Source organism: Tauraco erythrolophus, chromosome 8 (assembly GCF_009769465.1).
Source record: "Tauraco erythrolophus isolate bTauEry1 chromosome 8, bTauEry1.pri, whole genome shotgun sequence".
Lineage (NCBI taxonomy): Eukaryota > Metazoa > Chordata > Aves > Musophagiformes > Musophagidae > Tauraco > Tauraco erythrolophus.
In genome coordinates this window covers 45186986-45211995 of record NC_141472.1, presented here as the reverse complement: position 1 = coordinate 45211995, position 25010 = coordinate 45186986, and the positions used below count along the sequence as shown (strand labels likewise).

The following is a 25010-nucleotide window of genomic DNA, read 5'->3' as shown; positions in this document are numbered from 1 at the left end:
AATTTTCACTGATTAATAAGAGCAGTGTTTCAATCTAAATGTCATGGAGTGATGTAAACCAATAAAGTTTACTACAAGATTGTAAATTTAAATTAAATATTTTACTAAACAGTATTAAACAAGAATGAAAATGCAATATTTAAATTACAAATGGGGTATTTTATTGTCACAGCTTCTTCATATCCTTCTTATGTATCGCTGCTGTTTATCTTACAGTACTAAATGTTTGCTAATGGCATCTCCCAATCCAAGGCTTTGTAACTCAGATGTGAGCATGTGCTGCTTCTGTAGTGATGTAAAAGCAGCAGAGTATGTGGTTCTCAAGGAGAGAAGAGAGGAGTATACCTAGTGAAATACAGATGAGAGAACGTGATACTCCTGTCTAATGACTATGCGATACATAAAATAAGTGTTACTCTGCTCTGGTTTGTGCGACAGATGTCAGTGTAGGAGCCTATGATGGTTATCTTGGAAGAAAAAGCAAGAACTGTGAACTTTAGAGGTCTGGACTACTGAAGGGTACGTGTGTGTGTTTGAATGTCATGTTCTGCTGACTTGGTTTGTGGATGGATGGAAGCTCTTGGCCCCTGTGAGGAGAATATTCCAGTGCCTAAAGGTGCTTAAAGAAGTTAATGTTATCTTGGGCAAGAGTGGATTAGAATTAGAATAGATTATTGTTTTTCCCTGACGTATATTTTTACCTAAAACTTTCTCCATTTCTGTAATGCCTTTATCGTTTAATCTAGTCTTGTTTTTTCTGATGCACCTATAAAATGTATGTGCTGATAGTATAGGAAATAGTATGATCTTATATAAGATTGTTTTTTCTGGAAGTGGTTTTGTTCTTGGGTTCTAGTAGTCCTCTGCCAAATAAGCTTTCAAATACATTGCACAGAAATTTATTTATTTCCTCCAAATTGCTATTTGTGACTTCTGTTTTATGAAAATACATTGTGTCCTACTGACTTCAGGCCATGGAATTTCTTGTCCATTTAATCTGAAAAATGAATTTTTTTTTGTATGTATCACATGTCAAGAGAACAGTTACAAGTAACTGTAAAAACGGTGTTTCTGCCTCAAAAATACTACTTCTGCATTAGGTCTAAATTAACTCTTCAGTGTCTCACAATATGGGCTGTCTTTTTCTCCCACGATACCTCAGGCACTAACTGGCTGGTGATTGATAGGGTAGATTTAGCTTAGATATTAGTGAGGAATTCTTTACCGTGAGGATGGTGAGAACTGGAACTGTATCCTGGGCTGCATCCAGAGCAGCGTGGGCAGCAGGTAGAGGGAGGGGATTCTTCCCCTCTGCTCTTCTCTCGTGAGACCCCCCTGCAGTGCTGCGTTCAGCTCTGGGGTCCCCAACACAAGAAGGACGTGGAGCAGCTGGAGCGGGTCCAGGGGAGGCCGCAGAGATGATCCGAGGGCTGGAGCACCTCTGCTATGGAGACAGGCTGAGAGAGTTGGGATTGTTCAGCCTGGAGAAGAGAAGGCTCCGGGCTGATCTTATTGCAGCCTTCCAGTACCTAAAGGGGCTACAGGAAAGCTGGAGAGGGACTTTGGACAAGGACGTGTAGTGACAGGACACGGGGCGATGGCTTTAAACTGAAAGAGGGCAGATTTAGATTAGATATAAGGAAGAAATTCTTCCCTCTGAGGGTGGTGAGGCACTGGCACAGGTTGCCCAGAGGAGTTGAGGCTGCCCCATCCCTGGAAGTGTTCAAGGCCGGGTTGGATGGGGCTTGGAGCAACCTGGTGTAGTGGAGGGTGTCCCTGCCCATGGCAGGGGGGTTGGAACTGTGTGGTCTTTGAGGTCCCATCCAACCCAGACTGTTCTATGATTATCTGTATGATTCAATGAGAGAGGTTTGTTAGTGTTTCAGAAAATGATATATATAAGAATTTATCTTTATTTCCCTATCTGGTTAATTTTTAGGAATAGGAGATATATATTTTTCTTTTTTTTTTACAAGTTGAGTTAAATGGTTTTGCTAACAGACAGGGCAGTACTTCTGTCATTGATGTGAAAATACAGAGACACAAGATGTAATGCAAAGGATGTTTAAATGTAGGTATACTGGATAACCAATTAATTTCCAATTTAATTTGTTTAAAGTGCTTTATCTTGCAGCTGGTAATTGCTTTTATTAGAGAAGATACAGGCTGTTTGTGTTTGTTACATTAGAGGGAGCCCAGATTTCAAATTTTAGAGATCAAACTACTGTATTTGTTAAGGACGTGGGAATAAGCTCCTTCCATGGAAAGAAGTAGCTTCTCGTTATAGTTTTCAGACTAGGACTCTTGGTATTTGCTTGTGTACTTGATATAATTTAACTGGGAATCAAATCTGTATTTCAAACCTCATCTAACATGTGTTACAATGAGATTTCAGTGCTGGGAAACTTATACAAGTGACTTAACTGACTTTTTAAATATAATGTCTCAACTTTGTGCTGGCATCCATTCACAGTTCTAATAACTATAATAATGATAATAGATGCAAAAAAATAATCAGTTTGTTCCTGTCTGCTTTTTTCCCTTTTCGCTTGCGTCACGTTTCTTATTCATTAAGAAAAAAAAAAAAGCATCTTTTCCCCTTTCTCATAGGTTTTTTTTTTTTTTTTTTCTTATTTTCTTCCCTTGACTGGCTTTTTCATCCTTGTTTTCTCTCTCTTTTCCCCACCTATTTTTGTGTCTGTGTGGTTATTGCTTTTTCAATACTGTGCATGTTTCCCTGACTCATGCAAAATGCAGTGAAGTTTCATTTGTGACTGGGATTTCTGGCTAATGGGGCAACATGCAAAACAACTACTGTGTCTTGTTGGCAGATGGGAGCAGCTACATGAATGCTGAAGTCGTGTCTTCCTGCTCCCTCCATGTTCTGGAGCTTATGACGCTGTAGAGCAAATATGCAGCCTCAGGGTAGTGGCTGGTCTTTAAACAGAGGATGAAGATGAAGTCCCTCTTAACGCAGTAATACTCAGACTTTTTCTTGTTGTTCAGCTCAAAGTGGATGTTGAAGGATGAAGTGGCGCTTCCTTTGCTGGAAGAAAAACTTAATTCTTTTCTTCTTTTACTTTTGTCTTCCACTGATGATGGCAGGAAGAAGAACAGTATTGTATTTTCACTGACAGTGTTCCTTTCTTCAGTTTCTGCTGGCATGGTAGAGTTGTTAATCAGCACGTCTCCACTTGTTAGAGAACGGCCTTGACATCATTCTTGTTTATCGAGTGTGCGGAAGTGACACACGGGGAAGGCCGTGTAGAAAGGCCGACGCTTTTTAGTCGGAAGCGTGCTTGCTGATCCCCGTAAGTGCCGAGTCAGAGGAAATTTCTGTCGTGTCTCCAGAATGTGGGAGTCGATGAAAACTAATTAAGTGATGCAAAAACCTTTCAGCGCTTTTATACAAGCCTTGCCAAAAGATCATTTTTTCACAGGTCTTGAATCTCGATCAAAATACCTAATCATGATATGGACCTTCTTGTGATTGCAGACATGGTTGCTTTCATCCGTCGTAGCAGTGAAAGGTCCTGCTGCGGAAGGGTTCATGGCCTGACAGTGCATGATGTGCTGACGGAGCTTTGGCGTTCCGTGTGGCTTTTGTTTCTTCCAAAGGGTTTTTTTTTTCTTAGTAGCTGAGTCTAGGAATCTCACCGTGTCAAGCTGTGTGAAATGGTTCGCAACATGTATAAAAACCCCGTACCTCAGCATTCCGAACTGTTTCACTTTTTAGCTTGAATTCTGTTTCAGTGAGAGGGTAATAATGCTACAAAGCTGGCATGTTTTGTAGACATGTGTTTTACCTGAAAAATGCAGAAAGGATTTAAAAGTTGAATGCTTTTTTAATATTACTGAACTAAATAAAGCCTCAGATCAGTAGTTAAGCTTTGGTGGCCTGTTAGAAAGAGAAATAAGCACAAAGGAGAATCCTCTGTTCTTCACACAGTGCGTGTAGAGATTTTCAGCATTTGGAAGTCAGATCATGTGTACTTGTTGTAGTACAAGAATTAGTAATAATGTTTTTAAAATACTTGAAAATTGTCAAATGAGCAAATTTAAATAATGAAGATTTAGGGGGAAGGGTAACAATTCAGAGAATAAAAAGGACTGCATCTAGAAGGTGTCTGTCATCATGATCAGACAATCTTGTGCCAGGGCAGGTTTAAATTAGATATTAGGAAAAATTTCATCACCGAAAGGGTTGTCAGGCATTGGAACAGGCTGCTGAGGGAGACGCTTGAGTCGCCATCCTGGAGGTATTCCAAAGATGTGTAGATGTGGTGCTGAGGGATGTGGCTTAGTGATGGACTTGGCAGTGTCAGGTTTGTCATTGGACCTCATGATCTTAAAGGTCATTCCAACATAAATGATTCTATGATTCTATGTGAGTGGATCCCTGTACCAAGAGAACTGAATATGAGAGAAGTCTCCAGGTGCATAGATCAGCTTATTGAATGAAAGAATAAAGACGAGCTGTGGGCTAGAAGCCTCAGTCTTGTGTTTTGGGGCCAATTCATAGTTCCTGTGTGCAGTGCTCTAGCAGCTGACTAACTCTTGTATTTCTTCTGCAACAGAGAGGTAGAGTCTACCCACTGAAGAGAGCAGAGACTGCGATTGATCAAATGGTTTGTGTGGTTTTTGTTTTCGTGAAGCAGTGCTAGCAGACTCAAAATAAAAATGTGACTTCCTCAGTGTACGACAATTATCATAAAAATGGACAACAACTATTTTCTGCTGCTCAAAAGAGAACTTCTTAGTACAATGAATCTGAATTAACATTTCTTACTTTCATTCGGATTTTGCGAAGTTAAGATGTGAGTAAAGGGCTTTGTTTCCTGCCACTTCTGGAGTTTTGTGTAATGTGGGTGAAGAGCAGTTAGTACTTCGAGCAATGATTAATAGCGTAAGTGAGAATACAGGGTATTTTGGGATAATAGAAGTTATATTTGTTTTTCTCCTTTCAAAAACTTAATGGAATGAGGAATGTGCAATTGCAAATGAGTGGAAGAAACAAGATGATCTTAAAAGTTTTGGTCTTAAGCTAAAATTAAAATAGCCAGTGGAACTTGGTAATATTGAAGACAGTTTAGTGTGTTTGGTTTTTTTTTTACAAGAACCATCCCCCATGCCCCCCCATTGCATTGCTCCTGTTCAGAAGGTACAGCAAGAGCTGTGAAGAGCTTAATCAATAAACAGTTGTGCATGGCAGCAGATGAGCATGAGCTCTGTCTTTATTGGCCAATACTTGAACGATTCACAGAGGTGAACGTGGTGTCTCTGAACAGGAGGCTGGTTGTGCAATGGTTTTAATGATTCTCTTACATCACTGTTGCACTGGGAGTGTCGTGATAAGGCCTCATCTGCAATACAGAGTATTTCTGGTTTGTTCCAGAAGGATTATTCATGTTCAAGAAACTTGAAACTAAAATAGGTGAGAAGAACATAATTGGGGGGATTACCAGTTAAAGTTCTTTCAGATCCTTCTCTAAGGCTCCTCTGTATTAGTACACTGATTTATGGAAGAGGGTGGGAGAAAAATTAAAAGCAGGAAAAACACAACTACTTCAATCTTTTAAAAGAAATTAAACACAGAACCCAAACTTTTAGGGAAAGCATTTGATTTCTAGTACTTAAATATCCCTCATAGCGACTGATGCCCAGTCTTTGCTAGCACAAATATGCACGTTGCTGAAATCTGCTGCTGAAATACTGAACTCCTGTTAAATTATTGGTTTCCAAAATAATTAGAGATAATATTGCTTTGGCAGATGAAAAATTTTCTGAAACGATACCATATGTTTGCACAAAGCTTATGTTGTTAACTGTGCTGTCACAGTGGAGATTTTTTTTCAATCTTTTGTTCCAAATCCATATTTTCATTTATTGGTTCTCCACATGTTATTTTATCAGAAGAGATAAAAGCATTTTAAAAAATACTTCTAAAAACTCGTGTGGTTTTTTTGTCAGCTTACTTTCTTAAAACTGTATTTTAGGGCCGTGACTTCTCTTTTCTCTTCCTTTCGAGTATTCCGGTAGAAGGGCTTTTCCAAGAAGTAGATTGTCATGTGCTAGTCTTTAGTAGATACTAAAAGTTTTACCAGAAAAGTCATTAAAAGAACCGGTAATGGCATATATTCTTTTGCACAGAGAAACTTGCTTCAGTTTTTCCAAATATTTATCTAAGTTTTAGGAAACAAGTGCCCCCATTTTATCAAATGTTTTTTCTGTCAAGTTTTCAGGAAATGCTACTTACAAATATTGACAGAAGTATGAAACAGTTTGACAAAGTTTCCGTAACCTCACTTTTCCAGTCTTTGATAATGCCGTAATTTTGATAGCTCTCCCATCACAGTAAACTTCCAGAGCAGACAAGTCCTGAATTACTAACGAAAACCAGGAAGAATGTAATTTGAACACTCACATTCTTTCAGCTTTGTTTGCAATATGATTTAAAAGGGTATCAAGTCAATTTTTGAAAGACAGTTGCATCTTTTGTAGTATGTTTGCATTGAAGAAAGAAGCAAATTGCAGTGAAGAAAGAAAATGTCTTGCCTCACGGTTCTATGAAAATGGTGCAGTTTTTGCTGCAGTCTGCGTTGCTTTCAGATTCTAAGTTTTGATGTAACTGAGAAGATGCCATTGCCAGAATGTAAACCAGTTATTCTGGTCTTGCTTAAAAAAACACTTTGCAAAGTGATAACAGTAACAAAGGTGGGAATTCACCCCACCCTGTCTTCCCACTTAAGTCAAACGTCAATTAGCTCCATTTATGTGCTAATATTAAGCACAGGAAACTTCCTTTTTTTTTTCACTTTGTACTCTATAAGGAAATAATGCAGGAAAAAAGATTAGACTACACTTAAGTTGCATATTTAATAATGAATTTTGAAAATAAAAAGTGATATAATCTTACCTGTCCACAGTAACTGTCTCGTTCTTGCAATGAGAAGCAATTACTCTCCCTGTGTGTCTGTGCCGTGCAGTGCAGACAATGAGACACTTTGCCTGTGCTGGGTTGATGCTGGGAAACATAGACATAAAAGAAAGTTTGCAGTCTTCTCTTCCAGACACTGTTTTCTTTCCTTTCTGTTCTTTTAAATATACAAAAATGCCATTATCTTGAAGAAAAATTCAAGATGCAAATTCCAGTCCATTCCAATGTGTGAGCTTGTAATATTTCTTTGATTCTGGGGCAGCTGGGGTGTTGTGAGAGGGATGTCCTCAACATACAAGTTTATTCTCCCTTTCAAAGGGAAGATAGTTGCTGTGCCGATTTTAGTGGTCTTCAACCATTTGTTTTACTAAGTGTGATGAGTGCTACTAAGGTGTAAAGGTAGCTTTCTACAGGCAGCGAACAAAACTCTGAACAACGAAACCTTTGGTCTTTGGAAAGAGAGTAAACAACCTCGGTAATACAAGACCATGCATTACATGTGCTTTTCTTTATTGATGAAGAATGAGCAATGGTCTTTGATTAACTTGGTGATTTCTTTATTGAAGTTACCTACAGCATATGGGAGAAGGCAGTGTGTGATGCATTTTATATCTGTTGTGTTGTATTTGCATTTGTTTACTTGACTAAGAAATGGGAAGTTAGACTTTTTCCTTAGTAAAGACAACTATTTTTGTTCTTAAAAACAGAATTTATTTGCAGCAGTTGCATAAAGATGCACTTTTTTTTTTCCCCCTTAGAGAGTATTAGATACACAGGACATTTGTCAATTGTGTATGATACAAAATTGTCCAACTGAAGTTAGTTTTGACCCATCAAAAGATACAAGGTAGGCTTGTGTGTATACCTCTAGCCAGATTTACTTTCCCAATCTGTAAAATTCTTGGATTTTGACCTTTACTCAAATCTTAACTATGTGCATTTGACAGTGTTTAGGAGGAAGAAAATTTGACCACTGCATTAGATTAATTCAACTCTAGTACTAGTTTTGTTACCTGTAATTTTGAATGTACTGCTAAAATTTTTCTGCTGAATACAGACTTTTTATTTAGCCTAATGAAAGTATGTGATAATCATACATTTGTTCTGGGTGATTTGCGTAATACAATATGGTGTTTTAATGGAGGACTATACTCCTGAATTTCTGTTAAGTATTTCAGGCAAGGGATTAAGAAATTAACCTACTTGCATACCCCAGCACCTGCTGGTGGAATTGCACAGTTGTGTGTTTTCTGGTGCCTTCCTCTCCATGTTTTTCATCATCATGTCTCCCAGATGTTTCCCAACACCTCTGCTTGTCGGTCTCAAACTGATTTTGTGTTCTGTCACCCCTTTCCAAGCTTAGATTTGACATCCCTCCTACTCGACTCCTTCCCTCAGGTGGAAGCAAATTGCCCATAGACAGGTACTTGCCTTTTAGCCCACGTGAGTGCACAGGTAGTCAGGGTAGGAATGGACATAGGATGTGACCCCTAATAATAGGAGTATCAGAGTATAGAAGGCTGAAAGCTTACACAGGCAGCAGATCTTGAGGTCTTCTAGGAGTTTTGAAGGTGGACTGAAATGATTATTGCACCACTTGAGGTTGAAGACTGACTTTAGTAGGCCTTTAGTCAAAGAAGGCGAAGGAAATACAAATGTACTTTGTTGAAATATGTGCTCCATTACTGTCTGAAGCAGTTTGTGTGGTATGAAGCTGTGAGATAGCTCCAGAAGGTACAAAGTGATTTTGCTTATGCACATGGCTAATGTTGAATTTTTTTGCTTTGGGAATAATTCTTAATATATTCAGACCTTGAAGTATTGAAGCAATAGTAAAGCCAGTTTTTAAGACTGTTTCCTGTTTTTACTTGCAGTTGTGCAGTCTTTTGTGTTACAATTTCTTGAGTGCCTATTCCAATTTCTTGTGGAAACCTCTTTGTTTACAATTTTTGCATTTCTAGTAAAGTTGTAGAGGATTTTCCAAGTTATGACCCTTTTCGTGTACTAACAATAGAGCAGAGAGGAAAAAAGACCCCCTCTTTTTCCTCCCTCCTTGGTTTCCAAACTTGCATCCAGTCAGAGCAGACGAAGGATGGAGAAGTCAGCCACCTGTAAAGGAGATGTGTTGAAGCAACAGATTGTCAGAGAGCATCAGCCTGAATCTACTACTCAAGATTTCCTGCCGGTCTTTTCTGCCCTTTTGGAAGTGTTGTTACCCTGGGGAAGCAAGTAGGCTATTCTCCAATGCGGTTGGATTCTGAGAGATCTGGGCAACTTTTCTGTAGGGAAACATTTTCTTCTCCTGGGACAGCATTGGGGGCTGAGGAGGCTGTGATGCGCAGTACGCTCTGTCTGCCGGTGAGACAGTTGGTTATCATTCCTTGCAAAGGGCAAGGTGGAACTTCGTGAGCTGTTTTCGCTATCCTCAGCTGTTGAACCTTTAGCATTTGTCCAAAGGTTTAGGTTTTAGTGGGCTCTTCAGTGCCTTCAGGACTGATACCAAACCCAAAACTTAGCAATGGCACAGGTATAGATGTACTCAGAAGTAGAACATATGTGCATGATTGTAACAGGCAGCAAGTGCTTGAGCTTCAGCTAATACTGAAAATACCATGTTTCCAACTTAGAAAAGGAAATAACTTTGTTTGCTGCTTTCTGAAGGACAGTCCAGGGTTTTAGTCGAGAGAGTAGCAAAATACATACTTTCTTAAGTTTTTCCTCACTCAGATGCTTTGCTCCCACTTTTTAAATGGTGTAGTTACTGTGTCATATCTCCTTCCATCGCTTCTCTCTTGTTTCTAATCTTAGAAAATTGGGGTTTTTTTTGGTGTTGTCAAGGCATGGCAGTAGGGTAGAGAAGGGGAACAGCAATGTTTTGATTTCTCCTTGGGAGAACAAATGTGATTCCTTTCCTGTATAGGTTGATGATGTTGCCATGAACGGTTATGAGGAACAATTTGTTCCTGGCTGTCCTTTGACAAGAGAGAAAAATACATATTGTTTTCCTGGCAGGGCCAGCAGTGTGGTTGGACAGTAGTGGCCATAACGAATAAACAAGCAATTGTTGGTGTTAATGCCAGATGTTTACAGGTTGTAATATAAAATAAAATTTTAAAAATGACGGCTGTTGTTGATAAAATTACCTACCTAGATTTAAATTGTTACTTAGCTTATCTAACTTTGTAAAATAAGTTCTTGCTCATGTAGATGGCTGAAATTTTGTTTGTGTAAATTTATTAGTATGTCTTCTTGAACGTGCCACTGTGAGATAGGCCAGGTTTATGCTCTCATCAGTGTGACGCTGTAGAAAAAATTCTAGAGTAAAAACGACCAGTTTTCTACGCATTTGTTTTTTTAAAAAAAGTGTTCAGTGTAAAACAAAAGCCCCAGATAAACCAACAACAGAAAAAAAAACCCAGAAATACCGTTTCACCCTAGCGTTTTTTGATATGTGGGCAGTTATGCATATTTGCTCAGTTAAAATTGTCTTATCCTGTAGCTGAAAAGAACATCTACAAGCTTTGTATGGCGAGTATATGTTTAATGCTACAGAAGATATTTTTAAAGGATTGAACTGTAAAATTTCACTGACTTTACTAGTCTTCAGTGAAAAAAAAAATATTAGAAAACCCAACAATACTAGATTCCTACTGCTATAGCAAGTAATGTTTTCCAGAAATGGTGGTATTCCAAATGTTGCATCTGTTATGCTGTTGTCTACTTCTTACACAGTGTGTATGAACTGTGTGTTTAGAAAAACTTGATCTACCCAGGGCAAAAAAGTCTGAGAAGAAAGCAATCCAAACAAGTGTTCAAGAATTCCTTCTGGTTTTACATTTTCAGTGAAATATGTCTGGATTTTGTACTGTCATGGAAATGCCTCTGAATTCTCATAGCATGAGGAGAATTTGAAATCCTCATGCTAAGGACCATTAGTAATGGAATGAAACGCTGGTTCCGTATAAACAAAATTGAAAATTCCCATTGATTTCTGGGAGGCCAGAATTCTATTTGCATTTTAACAGAAAGATTCCTTTGACTTACTGTGCACATATCATTCACAATTTAGTAAGGGTTAAATGGGTTTGTGTATTTGAACAGCTGGTTGCAAACTAAAAAGGTGTGATTACATAACATTTGGCTTAAACTGTTCTTGGTTTAATGGCTTCATATCTCACTGTGGGAAACAAAGTGTTTTCAGTACACTGGAAATACTTCACAGATGTGTTTTTCTGAGAAACATTACTGTTCTTGTTGATGTGTCTTTGTCCTTGTAAAAGTTACTTGATGAAAGGATGATCAGCTCATCATTAATTGTTTTCTGGTTGCAGGTTGCAAAACAGCAATGTCACAGAACTGACCACATTCATCAGAGTAAGTAAGCTACAGCAAGAAGTATTCTGATAATTTTCTGAGAATCATGAATCACGTAGGGAAAAGGAAAATATTACCTACTCTGTGGCTGAGTGCTGAATTCTGCATCCAGGTCCTGATTTCAGCAAGACATTAAGCACAGTCTTAACAAAGACATGTGCAGTTACTTTTGTGACTTCATGCTTAACTGTTGAGTAGATCTTTAACGACTAATGTCCATAATAACACTGTTACCATTTTTTCTGGATTTCTTTGTATGTAGGCTTGAAATATAAGTATGATAGAATATAATTCTAGTGTGTTGCACGTTTTCAGTATACTTTTAGTAGTTTTGATGTCTGACATTAGTTTAGGGAATATTTAAAATGAAGTGAGAGGTTGCACTGAGAGTTTTGATACCAAAATAAATTTTAGCAACTTTGAAAGGTATTCTGAGTAGTCAGAAAATGTATATTTTGTTACATGATGAGCATGAATTATCTTGTTTTATTTCTAGTTTACTAGACTATTAGGAAATGAAGAATCTTGCATTCACATCAATTTGCTTTTTTTTTTTTTTGGCTGGATAACTGAAGAAAAAGAAAGTGTTTTATGTCTTACTCCAGTACTTTGCTTTAGACAGTTGAAAATGAAAACTAAAATAGAGATTTAAACAGAAAACCTGACTGTCTTTACTGTAGCTCACAGGTGCAGTTTTCAGGCACACTTTTTAACTTTTATTGTTTTGCTGTCTGCCAGGTACATAAAGTAAGAAAGGAAAATACGAAATAGATTTGAAATTATTTTTTCAAGTTTATTATTTTGCTGCTCCTCATACTGTCAATTCTTCATACACTTGTGATAATATACCCTGAAAATAGCAAATAACATACTTAAATTTGTAAAGACATATTGTAAATTTGTTTAGTAATGAGATATCTGGGTTAACAAGAGCCTTGTTTAGATCCCAGGCATGGTGCTGTGTGATACAGGGGAGTCTTACGTTTCAGTAGCAACATTAATGCCCTCGCCCCAGAGGTAACTTCACAATCAGTGAAGATAGAATTCGCACTGACACTGGGGAATAGAAGGCTAAATCAATACTTTTTTGCATGCTGATTAAGATAATGTTTAAGACTAAATTGAAAAGGCCCAGGTTTTACAAGTACTTCAAGTGTACAGTTGCGTGCTTTCTGTGCATCACAGAGAAGCTGTGAAAACCGCTGCCTGTGACTTGAAACAGCGTTTACGGGAATGGTGAGAGCACCAACATCTGCTCAGTTGAAAGAACGGATAGGTTCATGTCGAGAGAGCAGATCTATTAAATAGGAGGGGCCAAGTGAATTAAAGGTCAAAAGAAGAGCTTTGTAGTGAGCGCAGTGCGGAGCAGGCAGTGGCGGGAGAGCAGGCGAGGGTGGAAGGCACCATAGCTGCTGTTGCGAAGTAGGAGCAAGCTGCACTGCTGCCTGCCCAGCCTCCCTGTGTCTGGAGGAAAGACGTCGAGACTTCCTAGAAGCAGCTTCCAGTTTTGCAGGGGGTAGGGAGGTGTAGTATCTAATTAGTTTTAAACATTACCTGTATCTTGGACTTTTAAGAGCTAAACGTGCTAACTTTGTGACTAAAATTAGTCTTTGTCACGAGAAGGAGATGCAATCCGTTGAGAATACATGTACCTAGAAATACGAAAACTACTATTGCTCAAGTTGAAAATTTCTCTCTGACTTTCTGAACACTGAAGTCCTCTGAGGGCTTGTTCCTCCTTGATGTTTTGGGAGTTATTACCCACAGTAATAACTAGATCCTACTTTGAGGAGCAGTTTTCCCTACACCTGCAACCACGGAATGAGAGCTGCTAGCTGGCTGCAGCTGAGCTCTGTTTCTCTGTGGAGTAATCAGGATGAATACTGAACAAAAAAGTGCATTACTCAGTAGAATGAAACGAATGCTTCATAAGTGGTCAACTTGACATGCATAACTTTTCTCCCTCTAAATACAAAATACGGAATTGGAGAAAGAACAGGAGAAATTACAGAGAGATTTGTGCTTTTTGGTTGGTTGTCCTATAGGCCTTAAAAAATGAAAGGGAAATAACAGTGAGGTACAGATCTCTTTCCCTCAACAAAAGCTTATTTTTAATTGTTTATACAAAGTCAGTGTACCAGTTTATTGTGCTTGTGTGTTTATGGCCAACTATAAGTTACTTAATGTTTTTGTGAGGGATGAAAAACGTCCAATCTCTGAAAAAAGAAGAAAAAAATGTATCCTTAGTCATCTTTAACACTTTTGTGGGTACAGTCAGTTCTTTACACTACAGAACATATTTTCTTTGTTACGAAGCAATAAAAACCCTTCCACCCAAACAAAGAAATGGCACTTCAGTATGCATTCTGTTGTAACATGCGATTGTTCAAGGGAGAGCTTGAAAAGATTAGGAAAAACGGCAAGTAAGAATTCCTTGTACTTTGAGTTGTGGGATTTTTGTTGTTGTGTGGGTGTGGGGTTTTTTTTCCCTTCTGTTAAAGTCATACCATTTTAGAAAAGAGGTTCTTGAGAATACTAATTTCTACTCCCAAAATACAAAATTCTTTTCTTCTCCAATGATGACTCTTTTTATTTGTTCCGAAAGGTGGCGGTGGTGAATTCTAACAGGTACCGCTTTACCGATGAAAACAGAAATAATGTAGAAAGTTGACACAGTACTTGAAAGTTATGCACATAATACTTTCTAAAACTTTGCTATATGGTTGGACCAAAGCAATTTATTAATGGCTATAATTAAACAAGTGATTTAAAAGTAAAAGATAAGGTTAGCAGAAGGCTGAAAAAAATTTTGTAGAGAGTTAAGGTGAAATTAAGAAGAGAGGCCTCAGAATTTGACCAAAATTGTCATGAGGAGTTATGCTTATGAGAGATGTTACCAGAGCTGGTGAATACTGTGGTTAGCTGAAGAAACTTTGTGGATGAGACCTACACTTAAGTTTTTTCCATTTTTTGGGGCGGGGAGGGTGGAGGGAAAAAAAAAATCTTGATCGAAGAAGAGGAAGATGTTAAAGGATGCATAAATCGTGGTTTCTACAGAAAGTAGAAGTAAGGTTTTGACTGGTTTTGAAAACTACCTGGTTTCTTTTCACAGTAACAAAGTATATGTTGGCCTACTTTGAATTGTCACTGGGAGGGTGAAGGTGAACAACAACAAAAAAATATTTTGAGTTTTTTTTGCTGTCAGACCCAGAAAGATTTTGTATATTTGAATTACTGGTTCTAAAATACAGAAGCAAATTGCCAATAAAATCACTTCCCTTAAACCAAGTTGAAATCATAAAATGGTTTGGATTGGAAAGGGACCTTAAAGATCACTCGATTGCAGCCTTTCACTATATAAAAGAGGGATCGTAAGAAAGATGGAGAGACTTTTTACCAGGGCCTGTAGTGACACAAGAGGCAGTGGTTTTAAACTGGAAGAGGGCAGGTTTAGACATAGGGAAGAATTTATTTTCACTGTAAGGATGGTGACACTGAGACATGTTGCCCAGAGAAGCTGTGGATGCCCCATCATTGGAAGTGGTCAAAGTCCGTTTGGATGGGGCTTTGAGCAGCCTGGCCTAGTAAAAGATGTTTCTGCCCACAGCACGGTTGGAAATACATGGTCTTTGAGGGTCCTTTCCAAACTAAACCATTGTGATTCTGTGAAAATATGGTGTTCATTGTTTGTAGTAATAGTATATGAAAAGAAGCAGTTTGTTTTTTTGACAGTGTAGATGGATGTACATTTGGCAAGCTCAGAAAAAATATAAAAGCTTCCAAAGCAGCTCATCCTCTAAAGAACGTGAGAATTTATTTCCTTCATACGTGTGTAACGCTTGCAGATTTAATTATATCTTTGCTTTAGTATAATGACAACAATTAACGTTGACTAAGAGGCTAAAAATAATACTATTTTAAGTTTTACATGCTTACAGTAATTATACAGTTTAAATAAAAGGCAGAAGGTAACTATGCCTTTTTCTACTTACTTTTGCATAGTTATTTTTAGGAAATCGTCTTGTTAAAAATTGAAATAAAAATAGTTTATTGCTGTATGTTCCTCATTTGTCTGCAGATACGGTCATTGTGTGTGTACGTGTATATGCTTGCTTGTATGTGTATGTTTAGATTTATTTATCAAGGAAAACAAATAAACATTCTAGATAAAACAATTATGAAAGTAAAATTACAAAATGACTGAACGTGTCAAGGAAAGAATAAACTATGTACTTCTTTGCACAACACCTAGTTTTATTAGTTTTCTTTCAAACTAGTAAACTATGTTTGATATATTTTATAATAGGAAGGCAGTTTTAAAAAACAATTAAAAACCCACTACTGACACAACTTCTGTAAGAGTTACCAACTGTTCTAATAGTGCTGCTGCAAAGCAGATTTAATAATGATTATTTGCTGAAAGGGTTAAAGAGGAGATTTTGATTATGTATCGTCAGTCCATGATTAGCATCTGTTAGGAGGAATAAGTGGTTTATTAAGCTTTACTGTACAGGTGGCAACCGGAGGAGCTCAGATGTGAATTGAATTTTCAGTAGTGTCACTGTATTGTTAAGACCAGCTGGTTTTGTCCTTGCAGTAGCAGTGATGCATTTGCATAAAAAAAAGTGATTTTGTTGTTTACAGTTACTTCAAAAGTTTAAAAGTTCAGGAATCTTTCAAAGTACGTATGATAAGAGTTTTCATTTTGTTTGCTGTGGCTTTCTTAGAAAAAGAAGTTTTCTTAGCATTTAAATGCAATCTGTAGTTTAGGTGTTCAGCTTAAGAGGACATTTCTGGTCAACTATTGAAAAGATAATTTTCCATGTGTAAGTTGAGGCAACCTTATCTTTTGAATCTCAGTCTTCGGGGGCTCTTCTGCTCGTAGCTAATCTGTGTATTGTGTTCCTGTTTCAACCAGAAAGCTGCTTTTAGTAGGACTTCACCAGTTCACCACAGGAAAGCTCCGAAAATTGTGGTCTGGGTAAGGGTTACAAGTTCAAGGAGGGAGGCATAGTGTACGTGGGGTTTTTTATTTAGTGTTACCAGAATTCATAATATTACTGTGAATAATTTGGTATTTGATTATATTCTTACAATCTTAAAAATCCTTAGGCAAAACTAAATTCGCTTTACTTAATTTCTTTTCTGATTTTAAGGTTAGTATCAAATCTTGTGCTAATAAAGAAAATTTGAAATAGTGAAATCAAAAGATGTGGAACTGAGAAGGCAACTGGGATCCTTAAATAAATGACAAGAGTTCTTTTATTTTCGACTTAACTGGAAGAGCTTAGGTGTGTGTTTTGTGAGAAACTGATGTGAAGACAAAACTGAGTAGTGACATGTTTTAGTGAGTGCAGTGATTGACTACCAAGATGAACATGGAACAAGAACACATGACACAATACAGATGTGTGAGAGGAGTCGTTCAGCCTTGAGGAGACTCGAGGAAAGCGAATGGTTATATTGAGCTGCCTGGAAGGAGTTAGAATAAAAGTCAGGTTCTTCTTTGAAGTGTACAGTGAGAAGAGAGGAGGCAAAAGGCACAGATTTTGCAAAGGGAAGATCTGAGTAGATAAAAAGGAAAGATTCCTGAGAATGAAAGTTGTCAAACTTCACAGTCTTGGCATTGTGCGCTCGGAGCCCAAAAAACTGGTCGTATCCTGGGGTGCATCCAGAGCAGCGTGGGCAGCAGGTGAGGGAGGGAATTCTGGTCAGACCCCACGTGGAGCACTGTGCCAAGCTCTGGGGACCCCAGTACAAGAGAGACATGGACCTTTTTGAGTGGGTCCAGGGGAGGGCCACGACAATGATCAGAGGGCTGGAACCCCTCTCCTATGAAGAAAGGCTGAGAAAGCTGGGATTGTTCAGTCTGGAAACGAGAAGGCTCCAGAGGGACCTGATTGCGGCCTTTCAATATAGAAAAGAGGATTGTAAGATGGACAGAGAGAGACTTTTTACCAGGACCTGTAGTGGCAGCACAGTTTTAAACTGAAAGGGTAGGTTTAGGTTGGGCATAAGGAAGAAATTTTTTGTGGTGAGAGTGGTGAGACATAACATGTTGCTCAGAGAAGCTGTGGATGCCCCATCACTGGAAGTGTCAAAGTCCAGTTGGATGGGGCTTTGAGCAGCCTGGCCTAGTAAAAGATGTTTCTGCCCACAGCAGGGGAATTAGACTTAGATGATCTTTGAAGGTTCCTTCCAACCCAAACCAATCTGATCCTAGGAAACACTGAAATGGGCGCTCAGAGAGCCTGCAAAGTCTGCATCTTGTTTACTGGCCAAGGCTCTTGAGCAACTTTATGTAACTTCCAAGTTAACTGTACTTTGAGCAGGAGATGGGACCAGATGACCTCTATAATCCTTCCAGTCTAAACAACTTGATGATTCTATCTTAACTAGAAACTTAATTGTTTTCCTTTTCTTTCCCTTTGTCTCTTTTCTTGTAGGATTTTCAAAGGAAGAAGGTAGAATTAGAAAAAAGCAGTAGCATCAAGGAATTTTTGAGTCAAGTCAGTGCTTTGTAGCAGGGAGTGTGTGGTGGAAGACAGCTGCTGTTGTGTAAGACTGAGAGGTATTGGATTTCTAACAGTGATTGACTCTTGTTTTATCCACTGCCCTTCCACATCCTCAGTGAGATCTTTCCTAGGACAGCGTGGTTTCCCAGATCTGTCCGTGCCTGAGTACCTTACCTTGGTTGCCTCCTTAGCTCTGCGGCGTTGTAGTACGTTCTCTCAAAGATACATTCCTTTTCTGTTCTGTTGGGCCTGGTTTTCCCCAGTTCGGGAACAATTGTCTTAAATTTGGATGCATCATGGTGCTGTTCTTCAGGTCTGACTGTTAGGCACAAAAACCAGTGAACGATGAAGCGCTGGTCTGTGTTTGACTTGAGACACCTGGGTTTCATGCAGATGCTCCCTTGTGTTCTGTAGTTTGCCAGCCCATTTCAACACCACTAAAAAACCAAAGTACTTAGCTAGTGGTAATGAGGAGATGGGGTAGGGGTAGTTGAGTTACAGATGAGATGAGAAACAAACAAAATGTGTATTGTTAGCAGGTGGAAAATTGAACAAGTTTGGTGAGTTTTTTTGATATATATTTGTAATACAAATTGTTTCTCCTGAGATCCGGTTTCACTGTAAAATCAAGCTGCAAGTTTGCACATTTAGAAATTACTATAGAGTACCAACATCTACCTGAATTTCAAGACTCCAGAAGCTGCTATCAGGCAATACATTCATTAAAGTTGTGTTGGGATAAGCCTGATGAAGGACTCTATATTCTCATACTTAATGGAGAGCATGCATGTGCATATACGTTCGTGTGTACATGAAAAAAATATATATTAAAAATTGATTTTATTGATCTGAGGACGTAATTCTTCAGGTATTCGTTCAGCAAGGCAACATTCTCTTTCCTTTTTTGTCCCAGCTATAACCTGGATTTTTTTTTTTAAATCAGTTTGTACGTATACATGAAGGGATATAGAGGTAAATGCAGTTTTTTTGGCTTTGATAAAGCTGTGATAGTTTATTCTGCATGGTGGTCAGTAGTAAGGATCTTAGTAGGCATGTTTTGTTTATTTGGAAAAGAAAAAATAAATTGAGGTTGTGTGCATGTACATTATGTAAATACAGATTTTAAAATGATCAGATGTTTTCTAACTGTTTTTACATGTTTTGTAAATATTTAAAAGTTTTTCTTATTAGGTTTTCAAAAAATAATTTATATAAAACAAGCACAGCAATGAAAAGGATGTAAAATTTTGAATTTTAATATTTTTTCACAATTCAGGAGAAGTAAAGAAATGGTACGGTAGAGCACAGCTTAAATGCCTAACAACTGAATAAAGCATGGGCTTAGAGCTTGTAGAGGGGTTATACGTATCATCTGTTTTAGATGTATTACAGAGGTGATGTCAAGGTGAAAGCAGACTTGCAGAATGGTTGGAAATCATTGATATTCTGACTCTGAGGCTGTAAATGGCCCTGTGGCAGATGGAGTCTTTGTCAAGGAAGAAAAATGGCAGCTCTGGAATATCATAGATGTTTTTGTTTAGCAGCTTAGCACATAGACTGTGACCTTCCAGTGTTTAGGAGTTCTTCCTGTGCTTTAATAAATTGTCCTCCACTTTTATTCCCTGAAAGTAGATAGATAGTAGTGACCATAATTCAGTACAATTTGGGGTGTTTAATTATGAAAAAATGTACGCATGCTTCATTGCCAGGTTTTTAAAAAACAAGCTTTGATGGATGCTTGCAATTTTCGTACGAAGTGCCAGAAACAGCTTTTAACTAAGCATCGTGTGTTACTGAAAATAAAGGCACGTGTGTGTGTGCGTAGATGTGACTACTAGTACAGCACAGTACTAAAACTGTATATGTGAACTGCTGGTTCTCTGGAATATGATTTTTAAACCACAACAAAAAACACAGTAAACTGGACGATGTTGATTTTTAGAATATGTTCATACTGTAGGCATTGACATCTGTGTGATTTATTCCAGCAAAATAGAGATCTTTAAACTATTTATTGAAGAAGCTATTTCTGGTTAGTTCAGAGAGGATAAATATGGTCGATAAATTCAGTCTCATTTCTGAGATCATATTTTTTCTTTATTGAGAAAAATTCAGGTATCTTAGCACCTGGCAGCATCTAATTCTGTGTACTGTTGATACGGTTTCATCTGTGTTGTTCCAAGTTTGACTATATTTATAGAATGAGGGTTCACTTTTTTCTGTAGAGTAACTGGTTTGTATTCTCATGCCTATTAATGAAATTTGTGCCAAGTTCTGCAAGCTGTGAAGTTTGATGTCCTGTACTTAAGATAGATACATGTATGATTGCATAGTGTCAACAGTTAGGTCAACAGAATGACATATTTCATATGTACAGTAGATTTGGGTATCTTTGAGTCTTTCTCATTTGATCATTTGTATTAAGACTATATCCTTTAACAGTTCTCTATACTCTTAGATCCCGTGTACTAGTTTGATCCCTCATAAAACCATTGATGTCAGTTGTTGTGGTAAATGGCTTCAAGAGCCTCTAACATCTTGTAGAAGATGCTGAATTGGACAGTTGACCTGTATTACAGGGTACTAAGTCATTGTTAAAAGTGTAAGCATTTCACAACTGTCACCTGCTAGCCATACTCTTTAGCCTACTTGACAATTGTTAGAATTATAGAAAGCAATCACTGTTCATCACAGAAGAAAGTGACCCAGCACTTTCAAGGGTCAAGGTTGTTGCATTAGAGTCTCTTTCTTTCAAACCCTGCAGATTGTGTAGTCTTTGCTTTTAAAGGTGAGCCCACTATAATTAACTATGCCTCTGTCTGTTCAGTTTCAGCCATTTCGAGATGTAATGTAGATGGGTTTTTTTCAGGACAAATGCTTTGTAACTGAAACAGAAGCATTTTCGATAGCGTGTGATTGAAAGTAGTCTTCATACATCTTTTTACTAGTACGTCGTAATGCATGAATGAGAGTAAGAGCACTTCATATGACATAGGCCTGGATGTTACTATCATGTAGCTGCATATCTTTAGAAGTGAGAAAAATGGAAGGAAAAATAAGGCCATGTGTTATTTGCTTTCTTCAAAGGTCTAGATGACATAAGTGCTTGTTAACTTAAAAAAGAAGAATTGGAGCACGTACGAAGACAGTTTGTGGAAATTTTTATGCTCTCAATTACTTACCTAGTTCATTATGTCCAGCATCTTGATGGTATTCATCCTGGGTTGTATAGTGACTGTTTGATATGACTGGCTCCAGGGATGGTTAAGTCCCTTTTCAGACATTTCATTATTTTTCTCCTCTATTTTTCAGTGGTCTCTTGTGCCTTCTGTTTCTTTGGTGTTGTGATGGCCATTGTTACTGTAGAATGACTGAATGACTTCCTTATGCCCTGAAGATAAAATGAGAAAATAAATTACAAATTACTTCCATTTATTCCAAAGGAGTTCTCTATGCAACTTTGGTATACCAAAAGTAACTAACCAGGTGGTGGTTTGTCTTCATCGAGTTAGAGTTTTGGGGTGTTAGTTGAAAGGAGAAAAACAAGCAAACCAACCCTATGCACAAATGAGAAAACCCACCCTACCAAACAAGCCAGCAAACACTTGTTTTCTACTGTTCTGTATTAATTTTTGGTATGACTTTGGAGCTTATCAACAATAATGCTAACTTGATTGTGGCGTTATAGTAACACTATCTTATTTGTATTTTTTCAATTAAAAACCTGTAAAATGAGAACAGTGGACAAATTTAATGGGCTGTATTATTAGTTTTAACAGTTTGGGGGTGATTTAATGGCTTTTAACTGAAAGAGGATAGATTTTGACTAGATCTAAGGAAGAAATTTTTTACACTGAGGGTGGTGAGGCACTGGCACAGGTTGCCCAGAGAAGCTGTGGCTGCCCCATCCCTGGAAGGGCTCAAGGCCAGGTTGGATGGGGCTTTGAGCAACCTGGTGTAGTGGAGGGTGTCCCTGCCCATGGCAGGGGGTCGGAACTAGATGATCTTTGAGGTCCCTTCCAACCCAAACCATTCTGTGATTCTGTGAATTCAAAACATAGTTTTGATGCTCTTTGATCTGTGGGTGTAAATAGGTTGCTTTTTATCTATGAGGTATGAGGCAGCATATATCCCACAAAACTAAAAAATGATATTAGTATAATGAGAGAAAAATGTCTTTTAAAATACTTTTGTAATGTTCTAATTTTTATGGTCAGCTCTGAGTAGTAGAATAAATAAGTCCATTCAGTATTCACCTCTTTTTCGGTGAAGTGTTTTGTGTCACTTATATGTATACTGCCTGCTCATACATCCTGTTACTGAGCTTGCTGGATTGTTTTATTTGGTTTCATGATGTTTATCATGTTCATGCAAAGCAATTACACTGCATTCGTGTAGTGGTTCTAAATTCCGTTCCTGTTTAATGATGAAGTAAATACAGAGGAGAATTTAAAAAATGTATTGCTCTTGTATTAATTTATTGTATTAACTGGTGTGCAACTTCAGTTGTTAAAGTATAGTTCGTTCCAAGTGACAGCTGGTTTTTATTGGATATTCCTGCTGTTTTACAGCGAAATAAAAGTCCTTTGTCTCCTTAGCACCCATTGATTTTTTTCTTTCAAGGCTGCGTTTACAATGCTGATAGAACCCATGCAATTAGAATCTATGTTTAGCAATAAATAGGGAAATAAATTTTGTAAAATAAAAAGTGTTGTACGTACAGTGTTAACAAAATATTTTGCAGTATTGCTGTACTTGAAGCAGTGAAACCAGGAGGACAAGATAATGAAAGGTCGAGGAAAAATGAGAGAAAGAACAAACGATGCAAAAAGGAAATGACACGGAGGTCTTGGTTTAATACATATGTATTCCAGGTTGATGGCTGATTTCATTAGCAAATCTCATTGTTATGCAATGTCTGTTCTTCTGCAGCAAAATGAATATTGTATTCTCCGAGGGTCTGTGAGTGTGTGTATGTGTATATTATGATGATAGATAAAGAATAAGTATTTATAGTTATTCTAACCTTTTAAAACTTCTAAAAAATCTTTATTTTCAAACTAATTTTACATTTCAATTTCAAATAAAATGGTAAATTAATGGTCAATTTTATGGAAAATAGCAGTTTAACCTTCCTTCTGTGTATGCTTCTTTGCCATGTTGGCTGCCTATGTGATCTTTCCCCCAAAACCTTCAGTTTGACTAAGTAACAGTTAATATCCAGTTTAACATATTAAAAATAAAAAAATATTTATAAGAATGTTGGCCTCTAATGCTTTTTTAAATGGCTGATAGTTACATATATAGAACATGGAAACAAACATCATCTCAGACTCAAATTGCATCAAACTGGAACCACTGTTTATATTTTAATATACTGAAAACTATTGAAGAACTGTATTGTAGTATATGTCAACTTTATTATGAAATGACATGTTTTGGTACATAGGAAACTGGGTTCCTTGAGATACTGGTGTGCCTCAGTTTCTTTTATTGCCAAGTTGCTAGTTAAAACTACTGTTTCTGTAATAATAAGACATTTTGATAAACACAGTATTTAAAATGAGAAGGAACATAAGAGAAGGCTTTGGTGCAGGAAAATTAAAATGCACTGAAATTGTTTAATTCAGATATTTTTGTGTGCTCTTTTAGAGTTTGTTCCATATATAAGCTTTGTGGGGTCAAAATCTAGTAGCAAATGTACGAAATGCTACTAAGTGAATGATAATTTTGGATTTTGAATAGTTTTGTGGTTAGTTCTAAGTAATAAGCCAGCATGAAGGATGCTTTTGGGCACTGTAGTAATGTAAAGAATAAACTAGTTTTCTGGGTTTTCATTTGAGTGACTTTAAATTCCTTGAAACAGTTCTGGGTTTGTTAGAGATGTGTTTAATAATAATAGAATGTGGCTGGCTCTGTCAGAGTGGTAGTTCTCTAGTAGCCACTGTGTTCCAATTCCAAGATACTATTGTAAGGATCAAATTGATAGATGAAGTGTATACATGCACTTGGTACATAATTCAATGAGTACCAAAGGGCCTTTAAATGAACCTAAATCGTGAGCAATGTGACCAACATATGTGAGCAGAACATGGAGGAGGTAGAACAAAGAGAAGATTGCTGCCTCTTTTCCTCTTGGGAAAGGGAGCCTCTTTGCCTTTGCCTTGGTGGGGCTATAACCTGTATAATTAGGCAGGTTACTTAGCATCAGCTGATGGGTTTTGAAGATTGGTTGGTTTAGAATTTTTTGGTGCTGAGAAACTAATTGAAATGATAATCTGTCTCTTGTTGTATCTTAATGTTTTCAAATGTGGAGGTGAATTTCAGCATCCAATATTATGCTGTGTAACAGTGAAACCCAAGAATGGTCTCTGTGTAGTAGCATACGTGGGGAAGAAATGATGCTGAGGCTTGTGAATGTTGTCAGAATCTAATTGAGAGGGACACAAATTGCATGTGCTTTGGTATGGCATTGTGGGAAGGGCTCTCAGGAGCAAAAGTTGATGAGACTTTTGGCACAAACTGAGTATGAGGAGGAAAGTTGGTTGGTTGATGTGTCTGTCCCCATCCCCCTCCATCTTTCATAGTTAAGTTGGAGGTCACTTTTATTAACTTGTTGATTTTTCTTGAGTAAAGAGATGATTTAGAACTTCTGGTGTCCCACTCCAGAAAATTATTTAAGTAATGAATTGTCACTTTTGTCTCCCCTCCTTATTGGTCTAAGCAGCTAGTGTCAAAGGATTCCAGCTAGGAGTGCTAGAAGCAAAAGATAGAGTAATACTGCATGTGAAGGTTTTAGAAATAAATTTATTGATTTCATTCACTACAGGGATGACTGCAGGAAGTTCATACTCTCCAAAACCATTGCTGCAGGTTGTATTCACAGATAATGCTGGATTTAGGTATTGTGTTTATATTCATATTCATAAGTGTTTACTATTTTAAGTAATGTTTTTATTGTGAACTAATCTGTAGTTCTTGCAACAATTTTGGTATTTGCATCGATGTATAATGCAAAGTATAGATCTCTGATTTTGTTTGCGTTCACTGGAGGTTGCGTACAGATTACATGTTCTCAGGTGAGCATAAGCAACATTCATGGCTTAACTGCTGTTATATCTCTTAATCACAGGGTAACCTATGAAGTGTTAAATCAAAACCTTTTTTGGAATTGAGCTACCTGA

The 25010-nt window shown here is 37.6% G+C and overlaps 1 protein-coding gene across 10 annotated transcripts in view; it reads left to right on the top strand.

Moving 5' to 3' along the window:
* BAZ2B (bromodomain adjacent to zinc finger domain 2B) overlaps positions 1-25010 on the top strand; it is a 133892-nt gene that overhangs the window by 25636 nt on the left and 83246 nt on the right. For all 10 annotated transcript variants that reach the window (XM_086615931.1, XM_086615933.1, XM_086615939.1 and 7 more), the window contains exon 2: positions 11269-11311. The gene's annotated coding sequence lies outside the window, so the exon portion shown is untranslated. The remainder of the gene's footprint in view (positions 1-11268; positions 11312-25010) is intronic.